At 40.2% G+C, this 21,250-nt stretch overlaps 1 protein-coding gene across 2 annotated transcripts in view; it reads left to right on the top strand.

The window, feature by feature from the left end:
• Smyd5 (SET and MYND domain containing, class 5) overlaps positions 1–21,250 on the top strand; it is a 340,355-nt gene that overhangs the window by 6,482 nt on the left and 312,623 nt on the right. The window lies entirely within an intron of this gene.

Genomic DNA, 21,250 nt, shown 5'->3' with positions numbered 1-21,250 from the left:
AGCATTCGTTGTGATTTAGTGATTTTCAGTGCTTTTAATTGCTTTTTTAGCTTTCATAATGAGTCCCAAGAAAGTAATGAGTGTTAAGGGGAAGGAGAAGAGGAAAACAGTGCGAACAACGATCGAGTTGAAGAAGGAAATTATAGCGAAATATGAGAATGGTGTACGAGTGTCCGATTTAGCGGTAGAATACGGAATGGCGAAGTCGACCATTTCTACGTTTTTAAAGCATAAAGAAATGATTAAGAAGGCGAATGTTGCAACGGGAGTTACGGCGGTAACTAAGCAAAGGCCACAAGTGATTGAGGAGATGGAAAAGTTGCTTTTAATATTTATTAAAGAAAAACAGTTGGCCGGGGAAAGTGTTAGTGAAGCGTTCATTTGTGAAAAAGCGTTGCATATCTATGAAGAATTAGTGAAGAAAAGTCCGAGTACCAGTGAAAGTGATTCATTTACATTTAAAGCGAGCAGGGGTTGGTTTGAAAAGTTTCGTAATAGAACAGGTATTCATCGTGTTACTAGGCATGGGGAGGCAGCTAGTTCGGATCAAATTGCAGCCGATAAATACGTGGGGGAATTCGATCGGTACATAAATGAACAAAATTTGATCGCACAACAAGTCTTTAATTGTGATGAGACTGGGTTATTTTGGAAGAAAATGCCAGCCAATACGTACATTACCAAGGACGAGACGAAGATGCCAGGTCACAAGCCAATGAAAGATAGGCTAACATTGTTGCTGTGTGCAAATGCAAGTGGCGATTGCAAGATCAAACCCTTGTTAGTGTACCACTCGGACAACCCCCGGGTGTTCAAACGAAATAATATTTGTAAAAGTGCACTACCAGTTATGTGGCGCTCGAACACTAAATCTTGGGTCACAAGACAATTCTTTACTGAGTGGATAAACGAAGTGTTTGCCCCCCAGGTTAAGGCTTACCTCATTGAAAAGAGCTTGCCAATGAAATGTCTTCTGGTTATGGACAATGCTCCTGCACATCCTCCAGGTCTCGAGGATGACTTGAAAGAAGAATACAGCTTTATCAAAATCAAATTCTTGCCCCCCAATACTACTCCCATACTCCAGCCCATGGACCAACAGGTCATTTCAAACTTCAAAAAACTCTATACCAAGGCCCTTTTCAGAAAGTGTTTTGAAGTGACCAGTGACACGAAGTTGACCCTAAAGGAATTCTGGAAGGAACACTTCAGCATCCTCAACTCTGTTAACATGATTGACCAAGCTTGGCGAGGTGTGACCTATAGGACATTGAACTCTGCCTGGCGTAAGCTGTGGCCATCATGTGTCACAGAGAGGGAGTTTGAAGGTTTCCAACCAGAGGCGGGTCCAAGCACTGCTACCCCTGTAATTTCTGATGACACTGATGTCGTTGAGGAAATTGTTGTCATGGGCAGGAGTTTGGGGCTTGAGGTCGACAAGGATGATATTGATGAGCTTGTAGAAAGCCATTCTACCGAGTTGACTGTGGAGGAATTGTTGCACCTGCAACAACAACAGCAGCAGGATCTGATTGTGGAGCAGGAATCTTCAGAAGAGGATGAGGTAAGGGAGGATGTTCCAAGTTCTCTCATCAATGAAATTTGTTCCAAGTGGGCAGATGTGCAGGCTTTTGCTGAAAAATACCACCCAGAAATTGCAGTAGCAAACCGGGCAGTGCATATGTTTAATGATAGTGTCATGTATCATTTTCGAAGAATACTGCAGAGGAGGAAGAAACAATTAACAATAGACCAGTTTTTCACAAAAGAAAAGAAAGCTGCTACATCAAAGCCTGTTTCTCCTCCAAAGAAGAGACAAAGAAGAGAAGAAACCCCTGAAATAGATCTGCCCACCCTTTCATTGGAGAGAGAAACAACTCCTGAAGGAGAACTACCCCGCCACATCATGGAAGGGGACTCTCCTTCCAAGCAGTAACCTCCCCCTTCCATCCTCTCCACATCCATCCCTGTATGCCATCGAACCGCTGCTCAAAGGTATGTTCACTACAGTACAGAAAATGGTTTAAAATTGTTTTATTTTAGTACAGTAAATGGTTTAAAATTGTTTTATAGGATTTTCTGACCAATTTCATACACATTTAGATAATTATTGTTGTTTAGGTACACGTTTTATTAATATTTTGGGCCTGTTCGAGTGCTTGGGAACGGAATAGAATATATACCATTATTTCTTATGGGGAAAAAAAATTCGGTACTCGAACAAATCGGAGGTCGAACACGGATCTCGAACGGATTATGGTCGAGTACCGAGGTATCACTGTATACATATCGCGGATTTTCCGGAAATTTCGAAAATACCGCGAAATCTGAAGACCCCAAATACGATATTTCGTTACCTGTAATTCCATTAATACTGTAATTAGTAATATCTGCTCTTACTGATTGTTCATTGCATTACATATGATATATAATTCAGCACAGAAAGAAATAAAACACGAAAAGAGAATGTGATCATACGATAATTCAGTACTGTATACAGTACGTAGTAAAATTAAATCGAACATGAAACGCAAATCAGATGCAGTCATACCATATTAGAATGGTGTAAGGCTGCTGATGGCTACTACTGTACTATAAATGTAATGGATGTGCTTCTTTTCCATGAATCTTTTGTATGTATACGTACGTAGTACTGCATCCAATAATATTCTTTGTTGCAAAAATCACATTTCAAATAAGCGTACAAGAGAGAGAGAGAGAGACACATCCTACAAAATAATAAAATAGCATACGTAAAGCTATTATTATTATTATTATTGTTGTTGTTGTTTATAAAATTATTATTGTTATTATTATTATCATTATTATTATTATTACTGTATTATTATCATTATTTATTATTATTATTAATACTGTACGTACAGTATATGCGGGGCTATCTTGTACTTTGAGTTGGTAACCTACGCATCATATAAGACGGGTTGTGATTGGTTCAAGCGCTGATAGATGACGAATCAGAACTCAAGTTTTGTTATCTAGCCTGTGATTGGTGTTTTGCCCGCATCTCCAACCCGCAGCATCTAGGTTCTCGCGGGCCCGCGTCGTCCACTTTCTCTTACGCCGTATCGCTGAGTAGACGTTCTTAAGTTTGTGAAGTTTAATCTGTGCTGTGTGCGACTGTTTTAAGTTGAACTTTTTGTTGAACTTTCTGTGTAAATCCTACTGTACAATGCCTCCCAAGCGTTCTGCTTCTGCTAAGGCTGGTAGTGAGCCTAAATGCCACCGAAGGATGATGACGATTGCTGAGAAGGTGACGCTTCTCGATATGTTGAAAGACGGTAGAAGCTACGCGGCCGCAGCGCGCCATTTTGGAATCAACGAATCCACTGTTCGCTATATCAAGAAGGACGAGGCGAACATTAGAAAGACGGCTGCAATCACCTTTAGCAGATCAGCGAAGCGAGTCGTTACAAAGCGTAATAAAACTATCGTACGCATGGAAGGTGCTTTAGCTGTGTGGATTGCCGACTGCCGGAAGAAGAACATAGCCTTGGATACGAACACCATCCGAACAAAGGCTTTGAGCTTGTATGAGAATTTTGCTGCAAAGGAACCTCAAGACGACGACGGCAACCATGCTGAAGAAGATGATGATGCAGATGAACCTCACCCAGGGACATCCACTGATTCCCAGTCTCAGAAACAACGTTTTTCCGCCAGCAAAGGATGGTTCGCGAAGTTTCAGAAACACTTCGCCCTGAAAAGCATTTCCCTGCATGGCGAGGCTGCTTCGGCTGACACTGCCGCTGCTGAAACTTACGTGAACCAGACGTTCAAGAATATTATCGCCGAAGGTGGATACAAGCCGGAACACGTGTTTAATATGGATGAGACCGGCTTGTTTTGGAAGAGAATGCCGTCCCGAACTTTCCTGTTCAAAGAGGAAGCCAAAGCCTCTGGCTTTAAAGCATTCAAGGATCGCGTTACCCTCGTGATGTGTGGCAATGCTGCTGGATTTTTGCTAAAGCCGGGGCTTATTTTTATGTTGAAAAATCCTCGCGCTTTGAAAAATAAGAATAAGAATCTCCTTCCCGTGTACTGGATGCATAATCCAAAAGCATGGATTACAAAGATGCTGACCTCCAACTGGTTCCACCAGTGTTTCATCCCGCAAGTCAATGAATATCTCGTAGAGAAGGGCTTGCCATTCAAGATCCTTCTCCTTATGGATAACGCTGGTGGACACGCAACTGACCTGTCGCGTGAGGGCGTTCAGGTTGAGTTCCTGCCACCCAACACCACGTCATTAATTCAACCGATGGACCAGGGGGTTATCAGGGCGTTCAAGGCCCTCTACACGAAGAATACCTTGGCGGACCTCGTTGCGTGTGTGGATGCTGCCCAAGATGATGAGGATGAAGATTTTAACTTGAAGGCGTACTGGCGGCAGTACACCATAGCCACGTGCCTGAAGAATATCCAGAAGGCACTTCAAGAGATGAAACCTGCAACTGTGAATGCGAGCTGGAAGAAGTTTTGGCCCGAGATTGTTTACGACGATGAGGGATTTACTCCGTCGGAAATCCAACACTCTGCAATACGTAAATCTGTGCAGTTGGTTGCCATAATTGGAGGTGACGGGTTTGGCGACATGACGATTGAAGACGTCGACGAGTTGTTGGACTGCCATTCCCAGCCGCTAACTGACGCAGACCTCGAAGACCTGACGAAATCGGCAAGCGAAGAAGAGAGTGAAACCCAGGAAGAGACCCAAGAAAATGTCGAAGAAACGGGCTTAACACTAGAACGGCTTGCCAAGGTCTGCAACCATATAAAGGAGGTGAAAGAAATGTTGCAAGAGTGGGACAAGGATATGTTTCGGTCTATGCAATTCTCCAACAAGGTCGATGACATCATGACTCCCTACAGGATGCTCTTAGATCGAAAAAAGAAGCAACGGCAACAACTTCCGATCACAATGTTCTTCCAGCCTCGCAAAAAAGAGCCAGTTCCTCCTGCTAGTACGCCTTCGGAAGAAATTGAAGAAGTTGAAGAGGTGTCCCAGGAAAAGACACCTCCGTCTGAAGAGACGTAAAATACTATCATTGGCTGCACAGTAGAAGACATCATCAGCTTCATCATCATCATTGCTACTGTGCAGCAAATTCATCGCCATCATCATTCAAGTTTTTCTTGAACTTCTTTCGTGGTGAGTACAGTAACAATCTTTATTTTTTACTTTAATATTCTAACATTTTAATATTTGTGCCTGTTTTATAGTTTAGTACTGTATGCATTAAGTTAAAGGGAAGGTTTTAAAAGTCTACATGTTGTAACCTATCATATTTTTTTTGTTTAAAATTTACATTTACGTACGTAAAACAATCTCTCTCTCTCTCTCTCTCTCTCTCTCTCTCTCTCTCTCTCTCTCTCTCTCTCTCGTAAATTGTTTTCCTGCTTTGCTACGTATAATATGTACTGTACAGTACTGTATGATTTTATATAGAGACGGTAAATTATATTTGTAAGGTAACATATTTTGTAAATGCTTTTACTGTAAATACTGTACTGTATCATTATTTATCACTTTCATCATGCGCATTAAATGCCTTTTTTGTTCTGAGCGTGGTTGTTTACTGAGCGTACAGTATTTTATGACGCCGTCGTTTCAGGCGGCGTCATAAAGAAAAACATTTCATTTGGAAGTCCTAAGAAAAATTAAGTAAAACATTGGTAATAACAAAATCAACATACTGTATAATCAATATAATCGATGCAAAAACTAACCTATACATATATGTGTACACTAAATGAGTTTGTTTCTTCATTATGATCAGAGATGAACGTAAACAAAACATTGGTTGCCATTTTTTATCATGCTTTTTAGCGTGTTTAGGAAACGCATGATATAAAATCGCCTTTAATATTTGTGCCTGTTTTAGGTTAGGGTACTGTAGTACATGCATTAAGTGTTCTGTACATTAAAGGGTAGTTTGTTAACAGTACTACGTACAAGGGAAGGTTTTAAAAGTCCAAATATACATGTTAAATAAATAGGTAAATATGATGTCACTACTTCGCGGATTTTCACCTATCGCGGCCGGGTCTGGAACCTATCTACCGCGATAAACGAGGGTTCACTGTACATGTTCAATGCCCCATTCTCTTAACATCTGCTCAAACTCCCATCCAACAAACTCCGGACCATTGTCACTTAACATTTTCGCAGGCTTACACACACTCATCGGCAACATCACTTGACTTACCATTCTCGCTACAGTCTCACTCCTTTTATTCTTGATAGGTACTGCATACGCAAACTTGCTCATATGATCATCCATGATAATCATTCCCACATGTCTCCTCGCAGTCACAGGCAACGAAACACAATCAATCACAAACATCTCAAATGGCTCTTTCATATGTAACCTCAGAAAAGGCAGACTTGCATGCATGCTCTGATACTTCCTCTTCTGACAATCCTCACAAGTAGTCGCTACATCCCTGCAAATTTGACTCAACCCAGGCGTAAATAACCTCTCTCGCATGCATTCCCACAATTTATTCTTCCCCATATGCCCATACCTGTCATGCACTAACATACACATACTTACAGCTGCATGCATTAGAAATACAGGAACATATATATCTTCATCCATTCCCCTATGCAAAAAATACACAATATTCTTACAAACAATAAATATTTTAACAACTTTCTTATACGCTTCCAAATCACACGGCCATTCTTCCACCCTAATACCATTTAAAATACATTCACGTAACCTATTTATTTCTAAACATTCACCTTGCATTTCTTCCACCTCTTCTTTGCTCAACAAATCTTCTTCACTCCTTGCAATATCAATCATGCCAACAAAATTTGCCATAAATACACTATTATCCTCAATTACTATTACCTTACAGCCATTCTTTAAAAGTAAACCCTCACCAACATCAACTGACACATTGTGCAACCTCAAAAAATCTATTCCTATCAAAAAACAACTAGGCATTTCATTCTCACCCATTACAATAAAATTATGTTCAACTTCCATACTCCCTAGTTTCACCTTCAACCTCACTTCTTCCCAAACAAGTAAACTTCCCTGACCTATTCCATGAATTCTCACACTCGTACACTGTCTTTTCACTTCCCAATTGTACCTCTCAATTTCCCTGATAACTGACTCATTTACTAATGACACTTGAGCACCCGTATCAATTAAACTACAATATTCATTCTCATTTATATTCACATATGTCATCATCCTTCCTTTTACACCATGCATACATACATTTACTCTCCTTTCAATACTGTCACCCACTTCACCAATATGTTCATCATCATATTCACTGTCCTCTATACCCCCATATCTTGGATTAAGGTCACTTGCACCATTATCCTTCTCACTCAACAATTTGCAACATTCCTCATTACATTGAATCCTCAAAATATATTCCCTATCATTCTCCTTACATGCCCTATATTCCATCGGTCGATTCCATACAAAATACAAATACACAGTTACACCATACAACATACTTACCACCATTAATATCTTTGATAATAATTCCCCTTCTAGTACACTATTCTCCTCCTCATATACCATTTCTTTTGACACTTCATTCATCACCCTTCTTTTAAGCTCAATTACGCTACCCGGTATTTCCGTATTTAACCCCTCTTGTATTAACTTACTTAACCCTGGATAGGTACGCTCCTCGGACACCCCTTTAAGGGTATACTCGGACGCGAACGACCCCGACGCCAAAAAAAATTCTCTAAAAATCAGTTTTTGCAGTAACCTCCTTTTTTCTTTTGCCAAAAAAAACTTCAATGAATGCTTAAAACAACTGTAAAGATAAATACTACTCATCTGCAGAAAAACTATTTATTATAAATATTTTAAAAAATTAAGTAGAAAAAAAAAAAGACCTGACATAAAAATTCATAAAAAAAAGTTTATACATATATACACAAATCCTTTTAGGAATTGATTCTTGAATGTTTAGGACACATCTTGATGTATTTTGGATGAAGTCAGACCCATGGAGGTGAAGATCTGAAATGAGAAAAAAAGGGTAACTTTTTTTGGCCAAAAAAATGTGTCCAAATTTCATGAATTTTTTTGGGTACCCAAATGAAATAGGAAGTGGCTAATTTTTTTAGGGAATAAACATATGTTATCCTAAAATAGAAATATGTAAAAAAATCTTCATTATTTTGTAAATTACATTTATATCAGGGGCCATATCTAAAGGTAATTTTTTGAGTACTTAGAAATTTCGTAAAAAAATACATATATTTAATATATGATATGATATTTATGCAGGTAAAAATATACCAAAATATCACAAATTCTATAGGGAACAAGAATATATATAGATAGGGCAGCTTACGCTTCGGATATGTCCACAAAATGGCCGCCAACCACACTGACTCAGACTCCCTAATCTGCCACTTGAAATGTAGGAAGAGTATGTCAATTTCAAGGTGTTATTTATTAATCTAATTATTATTGGATATGCATAAAAATTGTATGGTGGGTTGCTGGATAATTGTCGATTATTTTACGACTATAAAATCAAAATTCTGACCCAAAAAAATTTTTTTGAAGGGAAATAAAATCGAAAAAAAAAAAAATGTAAAACAATATAATATTTTAGCTAAAAAAATTTGATGATATTCAATCAAAAAAAAAGTAAACAAAATTTTCCGACAAATAAACATCTAGAGGAATCATTACTCTGTGATAGTTCCTTAGTACGTAGTAATTTTGAAAGAATTGGGAAAAAACGAAAAAATGGCAATCACCGGAAAATCGAACACATACCTATATATACGCCATATCTGGCTAAAAAAAAGATAGGCATGGGTAGCCAGATCATCTAGAAACACTTTCCAACACTATAAAAATATAAGTTTTGCGACACTACTTGCCAATTCCTTACGGTAACATGACTAAGCGAAAAAATGCAAAACAAATAAAAAGGGGCACTCGCGGAAAAATGGCTAACATTCTAATATACGGCATTTCAGAAAAAAAAAAATTCAGCCACGTGCTAGGCAAACCATCAAGGCACATTTTCCGACAAATAAACATCTAAATGAATCATTACTCTGTGATAGCTCCTTAGTACGTAGTAATTTTGAAAGAAATGGGAAAAAACGAAAAAATGGCAATCACAGGAAAATCGAACACATACCTATATATACGCCATATCTGGCTAAAATAAAAAAGATAGGCATGGGTAGCCAGATCATCTAGAAACACTTTCCAACACTATAAAATTATAAGTTTTGCGACACTACTTGCCAATTCCTTACGGTAACATGACTAAGCAAAAAAATGCAAAACAAATAAAAAGGGGCACTCGTGGAAAAATGGCCATTCTAATATACGGCATTTCAGAAAAAAAAAATTTCAGCCACGTGCTAGGCAAACCATCAAGGCACATTTTCCGACAAATAAACATATAAATGAATCATTACTCTGTGATAGTTCCTTAGTACGTAGTAATTTTGAAAGAAATGGGAAAAAACGAAAAAATGGCAATCAGGAAAATCGAACACATACTTATATATACGCCATATCTGGCTAAAAAAAAAAATAGGCATGGGTAGCCAGATCATCTAGAAACACTTTCCAACACTATAAAAATATAAGTTTTGCGACACTACTTGCCAATTCCTTACGGTAACATGACTAAGCAAAAAAATGCAAAACAAATAAAAAGGGGCACTCGCGGAAAAATGCCCAACATTCTAATATACGGCATCTCAGATAAAAAAAAAGACATGCACGTGTTAGCCCAACCATCAAGGCACACTTTCTAACACATAAACATGAAAAAAAAATCAATAATATACGGCAATTCCTTACTACGTAGTAAATTTTTACAAATATTGAAAAAAAAACAGAAATTGGCAACCGCAGTTAAATACCCAATATACCAATAACTACGTCGTATCTGACAAAAACAAAATCACGCATGGGTAGCCAGATCATCTAGACACACTTTCCAACACTAAAAAAGCAAAAGTTTTACGACACTATTTCGCAATATCTTACGGAAAAATGACTTGGCAAAAAAATTAAAAAAAAGGAAAAAGGGGTACTCGCGGTAAAATGCCCGACATTCTAATATACGGCATCTCAGATAAAAAAAAAGACATGCACGTGTTAGCCCAACCATCAAGGCACACTTTCTAACACATAAACATGAAAAAAAAAATGAATAATATACGGCAATTCCTTACTACGTAGTAATTTTTACAAATATTGAAAAAAAACAGAAATTGGTAACCGCAGTTAAATACCCAATATACCAATAACTACGTCGTATCTGACAAAAACAAAGTCACGCATGGGTAGCCAGATCATCTAGACACACTTTCCAACACTAAACAAGCAAAAGTTTTACGACACTATTTGGCAATATCTTACGGAAAAATGACTTGGCAAAAAAATGAAAAAAAAATGAAAAAGGGGCACTCGCGGTAAAATGGTCCTCGTGGTGATGAACGACATTTTAACTAAAAAAAAAAATCATGCACATGGTAGCCAAACAATCCACCAAGACTTTCCACAACTGATAACCTATACAAGTTGCACCATTCTACGACAATTTCATAATACGTAATAACTTTGATAATTATGCAAACTACCTTAGAAGGGTAAACTCGGTCGCGCTCGACCCCGACGCGTCTCAGAAATCGGGGAAGGAGTACAGCTACAGCAATGCACATCTGGACACTACTAGAGCGTGTGGGGGAGACACCTCATGCAGGTCGATCACCCACAAATTCAGTCACGGGGGTGAGTCACGTGAGAAAAACCTGTTTTTTTTTGACGCTCGGGGTCGCGAACGACCCACCGTACCTATCCAGGGTTAAACCCATTAGGATACACTTATATACCATATCTTCCCCTTCACAACTCTGCTCCACAACTAAACCTTCAGGCAACCTTTCAGAATTCTGATCACTCTCTTTATCTTCCATCCTCCCATGCATCCTCGACATCGCATCTGCTATCACATTTTTATTTCCCGGTACATATTCTAACCTAAAATCAAATTCATTCAAATCCTCTATTGTCCTAGCAACCCTTGCATTCACACACTCTTTCCTAATCATATACACTAAGGGCTGATGGTCAGTACGCACAATGAATTTTACTCCATACAAAAATACTTTCAATGCTTTCACACAAAATCGTATTGCAGCCAATTCCCTGTCAATCGTCGAATACTTCCGCTCAGCTTTATTAAATGCTTTACTAACATACGCTATTACTCTCAATTGCTCTTCTCCATTTGCTCTCTGCATTTGAACCAAACAACCACCCTTACTAACCCCACTCGCATCTGTATACAACTCTAGCATATTCGCATTTTCACTGTAGTCTGGGAATGCCAAAGTGACGTCGTCTTTCGCGGCCTCTTCCTTCAACCTTTCAAACACTTCTATCATACGATCATCTCATTTTAACTTCGTACTATTCCTTTTACCCGTCCATTCATTCAAAGGCTTCCCTATACCTGAACAATCTCTAACAAACTTGCGACCAAACTCAACCAAACCAAGAAAACCTCGCAACTCAAGCACAGTCCGGGGACGTGGAAATTCTCGCACCTTATTCACAAACTTGTCACTCTTCCTTATACCAGATTCACCCACTACATGCCCAAGAAATTCCACCTCCCTGGACAACCACGTACACTTCTCAAGCTTAATTTTCACACCAACTTATATTAACCGCCTCAACACTGCCTCAAGCAACCGCATATGTTCCTCAACAGTCTCGCTCGCAATCAGAATATCATCTATAAAAACAGTCACCTTCTGTCGATCGAACCCAGCCAAAACAACATTCATCGCTCTTTGGAAGGCAGCAGGCGCATTAGCAAGACCAAAACTCAACCTTTTAAATTGAAAGTGACAATTTGTACTTGAAAATGGGGTAATGGGCCTGCTCCCCTCTGCCAGAGGCATCTGGTAATAGCCCCGCACCAAATCTAATTTAGTAAAAACTTTCATTCCATGCATCTTATAAACACAATCAGACACCACATTCATTGGAAAACGTTCTTTAACAGTCACTTCATTCACCTTCCTGTAATCAATACACATGCGTAAACTTCCATCAGGCTTTCGTACAGGGACAATAGGGCTATTCCAGGCATTCTCATTCCTTTCTATTACACCCATACGCTCTAATTCCTGACACTGCTCCTCTATCTCCTTGGCAATAGGCAGAGAAAAATGCCTGGGACGCTGATATATGGGGGTATCATCACTGAGAACTATTTTAAATTTTGGCAGGTCTGACCCCCCACAATCATCGTCACTGAGACTCATAACTCTCCGCTTATCCCATAACATCTTAAGCAATCGTTCCCTTTCGACCTCACTTATACTCTCATCTAACTTAATTCTTCCTTTCAACGTATCGTAATCCCAATCGTCACCGTTCTTTACCTTACCAGCCATTACCTGTCTCGCATTAACATATCTTTCATCCTCTACATTGATCAGTGTATACATACATCCCATGCAATCGCCCTCACATATACCACGTACAGTACTCTCTTCCTCCTAACACTCGACAACAACCTTACATACACCTGGGGTTCCTGCATATTCATAACACCATCATATATAAACGCACTCGTTTTCACCAAATTACCTGCGTCCATACCTTCCACTACATATTCATCCTTGTCACTATTTGAAATTCCCAGACTGCTCGGCCATGCAACTTTTACACTAATAACCTCACCTTTCTTACCCGATAACTTTACACTTTCCTTTGCTACCAACGGCACTCCCTTCCACACCTTCGTACTCACTCTGCCGTCTTCCTTTAAATAAAATTCCCCACACATATTACCTTTAACCGTTATTTCTATCATATTCACACTTGGATGTACAATCATACCACATTTTTTCAGAAATTTATACCCAAGCAGTACGTCATATTTCTCATTCGCTCCCTCGACCCTGTAAAAATCATTATCCTCTATCATCAGCTCCCCAATCATAAAATTTTCCCGCAACTTTCCTTGCACAGGCATACGCAAATTACCAATACCTTTTACTTCACCCTTACATCCCTTAAATTCACAAACCTCTTTTACCTTATCATATGCATTCCTAAACATTAAATTGACACCACAACCAGTATCAATCAAACCAACCAACTCTACACCATTAAAAATCATTTTCACACTCATGCAATCATGTGCTCTTTCTCCCATCACATCTTCATGCAATAAACCCTCACGAACATGCATCACATTCACTCCCCACACACACGAGGACTCACCCAGCTGAACCCTCTGATTAATTAGTTTCCCGAACATCCTGGCTGACTTGATCCCTTCTTCCTACAAACCCTTGCTACATGCCCATCTGCACCACATTCAGTACACTTACCCCACGGCTCCTTGCACATTCTAGCATAATGACCATCCTTACCACAATTACCACAAATCACATTCATACGATTACTACGGCATCCACTCGCTATGTGCCCAGTCATACCACACCGATAACACTTAACCACTTTCTCTTTCTTACAGTCGCTAATACGATGCCCTGTCTCGCCACACCCGAAACATGCTCCTAATGCCCATCTACACTCGTTCTTTTTATGTCCTACCTTTCCACACCTATAACACCTCTCCACGGATACCACTACCTAACCTAACTTGCTGCGTACTAGCACTTCTATCTCTCCAAACTTTATTTCCCTGTCTAAACCCGTCATTTCTCGGCATGGGTATTCCTACTTTACTCACCCTAACACTTCTATCTACTACACTATCAGCTACCCTCATTGGCCCTCTCATAACAGCATCTCTAAAACTAACAAATTCTGGCACACTTTCCTCCATTCCAGTTCTTACACTCACAGATTTACTTTCTTTCATACACCTATCCAACTCGTAATCCTCAACCATCTCTAAAATATCATCCCAAGTCAATCTCTCTCTAGTCCATCTCATTTTCTCCTTCCGTTTCAAATTAATAAACTCACACACACTCTCTGGTACTGTACCCAAAAACTTCTTCATTAGTTCCTTATTTTCATTTATTCCTTTGTCCCCATACTTCTTTCTAGCCAATGTTTCTAACCGACATACATTCATCGAGATTGCTTCACCCACCTTCATTCGTGCTTCATCAAAATAATTTTTTCGCTTATACCTAACACTACCTTTCATACGTTTTACCTGTTCAATTATCCTCTTCTTTACACTTTCATACTCAACCTCTCCTACACTCATTATCACCCCATACATTGTCAACAAATATCCTGACAAAAATTCTCCCAACTCCCTAGCCCAAACTCTCTTACTATCCCTATACTTAGCCTGACAAAACTTTTCATATTTCCTAAAGAAGTCATATACATCCCTACTGCTATGTTCATTAAAACTTTCACACCTAGGTACCTCTCTCAGAAACACTGTCTTACAAACTTCCTCTACTTCATTCTCACTACTATCTTCACTGCCTACTCCTTCTTGTTGCCTTCTTCTTCATTTGAATACAATGAATCTAATTCTACACTCAAAGTCCTATCTTTAACTATTCCCTTCTTACCCTTTTTCTTACTTATCACCTTCACCCATTCATGATCATCCTCACTCACACCCTGACCTTTCTTCTTTTCTTTCTTCACATTATCTTTACCTTTCTTCTCAGTCTTCCTATCACCCTTCGTTCCAATCTTACTATATCTAGGCCCTTTACTTTCAATATCACTATCACTACCTTCCCCATTATCACTTACCCTATCCTCATCCACCATCAACCCGTTACCAGAAGCAGAAGCCACTCCGACTGCACCTTCACCCATTACAGTTTTCATCATCCCCATTACTTGCCCTACCATTGCTTCCATTAGTTTCTCATTTTCTCGCGTCCTCATCTCAACACCCTCTTCCACTCTTTCTACAGTTCCCTGAAGTTCCCTAAGTTTCCTTTGCATCTCCTCATTCTCACTACTTAACCTCGCATTCTCCAACAACAACCTCTCCTCTCGCTCATTAGACAACCGCAATTCCTCCTTTAAAATATGTAACTGTTCCTCCATTTCCTCCATTTCAATACCATTAATATCTTAAATCTAATTCCTAAACCTATTTTAATACCCTTGTTCAACAGTCCAGTTTCAATCCCACCTTCGACAGTCCCTGTTCGGGTGCCAAATTTATGTGGCGGGACGTAAACAATAACAACCCCCACACCTTTGATCACTCTTACTTCCAAAATATCCCACAACACAAACTTTCCCCTTACTTTACTTCAAACTGGACTATTGCACGAAGGGAAAAAACAAACAAAACATAACCTTAAAACTATATTTACCGCAACCAAAAACAAAAATCACACATTAAATTTAACAGACAAAATTTGCTGGATAAATAGATATCAGTGCGTAAGGGTACCGAGAACTCTCCAATAATCGGGAAAACAATAGCCTTTAAATTTACCCAACACCGTCAGTCCACATACAGTACTGAAAACACTTACGTCACACACAGTACCGAAAAATACTTGAACACTGAAAAAAATCACAACACTAAAACACCAATCATCATATATAACCCAGCAAAAATAATCAAACTTAATACTAAAACATACGAGAACTTCTTAAATTAATATTTGTGTGTGGCCACCGTCGTCCACAGACTCTACACACTGGCACCAGTCTTTGTAACCAATTGCCACCATTCCTGGCAAACAATAACGAGCAGTCAATTCGACTGTCCAATCACGTAAGCGGTGGTGGTCATCATCATCATCATCATCATCATCATCATGGCATCATAAAGGAACAATCTATTTCACAGCCGGGTCATCAACGGTCAAAATTCTATGTAAATATATATATCTGCAGTCTATTCCTATGTTCATATTATACGGTCCAGGTCGTCATCATCAAGCTATTCATACAAACAAGGCAGGCAAGCAACACCTTCAAGGCCTGAATTAACTCCAAGAGTAAAGGAATCCAAAGGAGCCTAAAGGAGGAATTACGGCCTGCAATAAATAGAAAAAACGCTTACGAAAACTCCTAACTAAACTATCGCACTATAATCAAAGATGAATGATAAACTTTCTATCATTCACGATCGCGCCTAACAAAAATAAATAAAACATTACTTACTCCGATACTAGAAAAATCACTTCACAGCCGGCTTTCGAAGAACAAAAAAAACACAACCGACTCCTGCTACAGTCAAATAGAAAATGCTTTCGCCCAAGACATTCATTACCGCCCTAACCTAGCTAAAAAATGTAAACAAACAACCTCAAATATACCGACAGTCTTTCCCACTACAAACAATCATTCCGCTAATTACCACTTGTTCGGCGGCGCGCACCGCGGACACACAAACACGCGGACACAAACACACGATCACACAAACACACTATCACACAAACACACACATACGCCCTCTCGCGCGCGCGCGATCTAGCAAAACTAAAGCAAATGAAATTTCTCTCTCTCTCTCTCTTTGACAAAACTAAAACAAACACTCTCTCTCTCTCTCTCTCTCTCTCTCTCTCTCTCTCTCTCTCTCTCTCTCTCTCTCTCTCTCTCTCTCTCTCTCGATTTGGCAAAACAAAAAAAAATAAATTAAAATAGAATTAATCCTCCACAAGGTTGTCTAATAGACTGACTTTGGAGGTACTGGTGTTACTCTGATGTGATCCTTTCCTCCATATTCATACCACACTGTCATTGATAGTTTTTCATAAACCTTTAATGATTTCTGAGCTGTTTGGCATGAGTCTACATTATTTTGTAGTCTTAGCCATATTATAGCTAGTAGAAATACTGTATTTATGCTAGGATTATTTTTAAGCATATTTTCTGTAAATTTTCATGTATGCTAATTTTAAGAATGAAAATTTTTTAATGATTTGTATTCATTGAATTTTTTCCATCTTTACAGGTTGCTGCTGAAATGGAGTGTTCAACGGTCACCTGATCCAAGTGAGTCAAGGTGCCCTGTGGCTACAAGACTTGCCGGAAATATGCGGACTGTCATGTTTCCAAAGAGTCTCTTGCAATCTGGGAATCTACTAACTGTCTGGTTTGCAAGGACCTACTTCACACCGGGTTCTATGCCACTGACGTCTCCTTGGATGGGCAAGCGCGGAGTCGGAAGACAATTCGTCATTGGGTCAGAGGCTTCCAGAAGAGCTCTCAACAAGGTGCCTCTTATAGTCCTCTTATGGAACTTAAAGACCTCCTCTTTCCCAAGGCCGAGGTGACCGCTATTTTTGGTCACCACTGACGGTTCAACTCCTGCCAGTACCTGTAGATCATGTGGATGATGAAGTTCAGGACGCTTTGCAAGTTATGAGCCTAGATGCCAACATGTCGACAACTTCTGTGTCGTCAGAGAGGGAGAGGATCCTGCTGTCCATGGAAGCCTCTGATGAGTCATTGGATGTACATCGGGTGAGTACAGTTTCTAAACCCTGCTGCTCAGGCCCCAGGTTCTACTTCGACCCCTGTGCTTACGCCAGGATAAACCTTTGTTTCCAGGTCAAATTGAATTTATGGCGTCCATGAAGGCTTCCATTGAAAACCTTAACGCCAAACATGAATATTCTCAAGTGGACCTAATTGCAAAAATTTGAAGCTTTACAAAAGGCATCTAGAGTACTTCTAAGGCTCCCCCAGCTTCGAGCCTACCTGAATGCACAGTTAAGAACCCTTGGCATTATGCTGTGCATATGGCCTTAAGTGAAGGGTACCTCCACATCATAGAGGGTTTGGGTTCCAAGCCAGTCTCGGACTTGGAATTCTTCCCATCGATTGATAGTTATCCTTACTACTATATAAGGCTTAACTCAGAGTGCCACAATCTCGCTGACTCTAGCGCCAGAAGCCATAGCAAGTAAAAAGATCGATTTTTGAGTAAGATCCCTCAAGAAATCAGAGTCATTATCTATTGAGGAGGCTAAGTGCAAGACTTTGTCCAACAACCATGAGATGGCCTTGGGAGGAGCATTTGGTTTTAATTTAGCACAAGCTTTCGGGATCTTATTGAATCGTTCACTATTGAGTTCTACACAGTATCAAAAGCGTAAACGATAGGTCTGGTTAGGGCTGATTTACATGAGGCAATAGTTGTCGAGGCCAAACCTAGTTCGTATAGTGAAATAAAGAAGGAAATACAGAAGTCCATAGTAATTTAATTGAAGAGGTCTGACGTACTTTAATGAACTCCACCCACTTTTTCCAGGAAGACAAGTATTGTCTTTTTGTAGTAGCGGACTTGTATTTTTCTATAAAGTCAATCCTCTCCTTCGAAACTCTGAACTTTCTTTTAGCAGCTACGGCGAGAAAATCATGAGCTGAAGATTTTTCATTATTTACCTAGGAGGAAGCAAAGGCAGTCTTCTGTTGAACATCCTGGGACAGCAATGGAGTTGGCAGAGGGATCTGGGAATGTTTGAGTTCCAGAACAAGGGGTATCAATTGCTCTTGGGCCAATTTGGGGCCACTAGTGCTGCTGTCCCTTTGAAAGTCTGTAGTTTGTTCAGGACTTTCAGGAAAAGGTTGAACAGTGGAAAGAGATAAATGTGAGACCACTGGTTCCAATCCAGTGACATCGCATCTGTCCCCGCAGCTTCCAGACCTAAGTTCGGTGCTACATACCGGGGAAGCTTCTTGTTGAAGTTCGTTGCAAAGAGATCTACAGTATTTGCAGTTCTGGGACTTGCTCCAGGATGAAACGTAATGATTTTGCATCTAGAGACCATTCTGTTTTCAGAGGCTTGGATCTTGATAGGGCATCCGCTGTCAGGATGAAACGTAATGATTTTGCATCCAGAGACCATTCTGTTTTCAGAGGCTTGGATCTTGATAGGGCATCCGCTGTCACCTTGCGAACCCCTTCTATGTGAACCGCTGAGAAATACCAATTTCTCCCCTTTACTTAAGTAAGAATGGCCAAAATTATGTGATTGATCTGTGGAGACCTTGAACCCTGTCTATTGATGCAGTGGACTATCATCTTGCTGTCGAGAACAATTTTGATGTGTGATTTTTTATTTTTTCAGTTTCTTCAGAGCAAGAAACACTGCCATGGCTTCCAGAATGTTGATATGGAATTTTTGGAAAGTGACTGACCACTGACCCTGTATCTTCTGGAAGGGGTATGTCCCCCTAATCCTGTTCTGAGGCGTCCGTGTGGATTATCACGGAAGGAGGAGGATACTGAAGAGGGATGTGAGTCGACAAGCTCTTGGCAGTGGACCACGGCTTGTGCTGTTAGCTTAGTAAAGCTGGGGTTTTGTGGCGAAGATCTCTCCGAGCATTTGATGCCTTTCTTCTTCATACTCTGTTGGCATCCTTGACTCTTGCTTTTAAGATAGGGTTTATCACAGCTGCAAACTGCAGCAATCCCAAGATTCTTTCCTGATGATGTCTGGTGATTACCTTTGATTGTAGTTGGCACCTGTCTAAGTTTTCTATTTCCTTCCTCTTGCCCTGAAGTAGAGATAGGATATGTGACTTTAGGTTACTATGCAGTCCTAGCCACTGGAATTATTGAGCTGGTGAAAGCCTGGACTTTTCGAGGTTGATTTGAAAGCCAAGAGAGTGTAGGAATTTCATGACTTCCAGAGCTGATAGAATGCATTCCAATTTTGTGGCAGCCCAGACTAACCAGTCGTCTAGATATACCATCAATTGAAGGTCTTGTCCCTGAGTTGCTGGACAATGGTCTCAACTAGTTTCGTGAAAAACCTTGGAGCTATACTGAGTCCAAAGCACATAGCTCTGAATACATAGGCATTTCTTGCCAGTCTGAAACCAAGGTAGGGGGAGAACGGCCGACCTATCGGAAGATGCCAATAAGCGTCGGTAAGATCTATGAAGACGGTGTAGGCCCCCTGGGTTACTAGGGTCCGAATTTGCGAGAAAGCATCTGAAAGTTGTCATTTAGAATGAATTTGTTTAGAGGGAACAAGTCCAGAATAGTTCGAAGAGTGCTTTAATCTTTCTTTGGCACGGAGAATAGCTGTCCTTAAAAGTTCATGGATTTGTTCCAACCGATAACTCCCTTCTAGAGAAGATCCTGCACATATTACTCCAAGAATGGGTTTCTGGGTTGGAAGAGCCTCTTAAACTGAGGTGGTTTTTGTCTCCATTTCCAGCCTAGTCCTAAGACTATGCTGTGACCCAAGGAGTGAATTAAAATTGATCTCTGAAGCGATAGTCTTTGCCCTACCGGATGCTCCTCATTGTTGTTTTGAAGGACCTGCCTTTTTATATCGTTTGCCTCTATTTCCTCTGCCCCTAGATTGACCGCCCCTTCCAGACTTTCCTCTACCACTCACATTTTTTTTTTTTATCTCTGACCGAGTGAAATGTCGTAGTGGCCCTTTCTTAAGCAGGATTGAATGCTGGAGACTGTGTGCTGGGGAACCGTGTACACAGTCTGGGAGATCACGGCAACAAAGGCTGTTGCGGCAGGGAATTTTTTCCTGCCCTTAAAAGAGTCTCCTCGGCTTCTTTTCCTTCGGTTGAGGTCCTCTCCAGATGTGAATTTCCTCTGAGAGGACATACTCATTTCTGCATGAGGCTCTTATTCTCTTGAGCCTCTTTGACCATTACCTCTTTGACCATCTTCTGAGGAAAGAGATCTTTTCCCCCAGATGTTTGAGTCAACTTTATAGGCTCATGTCTAATAGTTACTGCGGCTAGGACGTGCTCTCTACAGGCTCTCCTGGCTAAAAAGAAAGCATGCAGGTCCCTGTGGAAGGTAGCCAGATGAATGTTTGCCAGAACTGGTAAGAGGTCTGATTTAGAATAGTTCCCAATCAGCATCTCCAAATTGGACTGGTGTGACAAAGAGGCAGACAGTCCATCTTTGGCTTCCAATTCTGCCTTTAATAGGAATTCTGGAATTTTAGGCAGCCTCTCATTGAATTGTTTGCCTCCAATGTCCCTATCCAGTTTTCCAACTGTAAATGTGTTTTGGACATCTTCCCAATTGTCAGAATCATAAGGAAGGGCTAGAGAGACAGGTTTGCACTCTTCTAGTAGTGGCAGTGGCTTACCTTCTATTACTGCCTTCTTTACAGCTTCTAGACTTTTTGATGCAAAGGGAAAGACAGTATCCTTGAGAGCTATAAAGGTGGCCTGCTTCCTGCCAAAAGCAGAAAGTTGAGTGTTAGTAAACTCAGCTGTTTTTAGCTCCTCCACCAAAAGGAGGAGGATAATTGTTTCCTTGGGGATCTTATCAT

Source organism: Palaemon carinicauda, chromosome 36 (assembly GCF_036898095.1).
Source record: "Palaemon carinicauda isolate YSFRI2023 chromosome 36, ASM3689809v2, whole genome shotgun sequence".
Lineage (NCBI taxonomy): Eukaryota > Metazoa > Arthropoda > Malacostraca > Decapoda > Palaemonidae > Palaemon > Palaemon carinicauda.
This window is presented reverse-complemented; position numbering and strand designations above follow the sequence as displayed.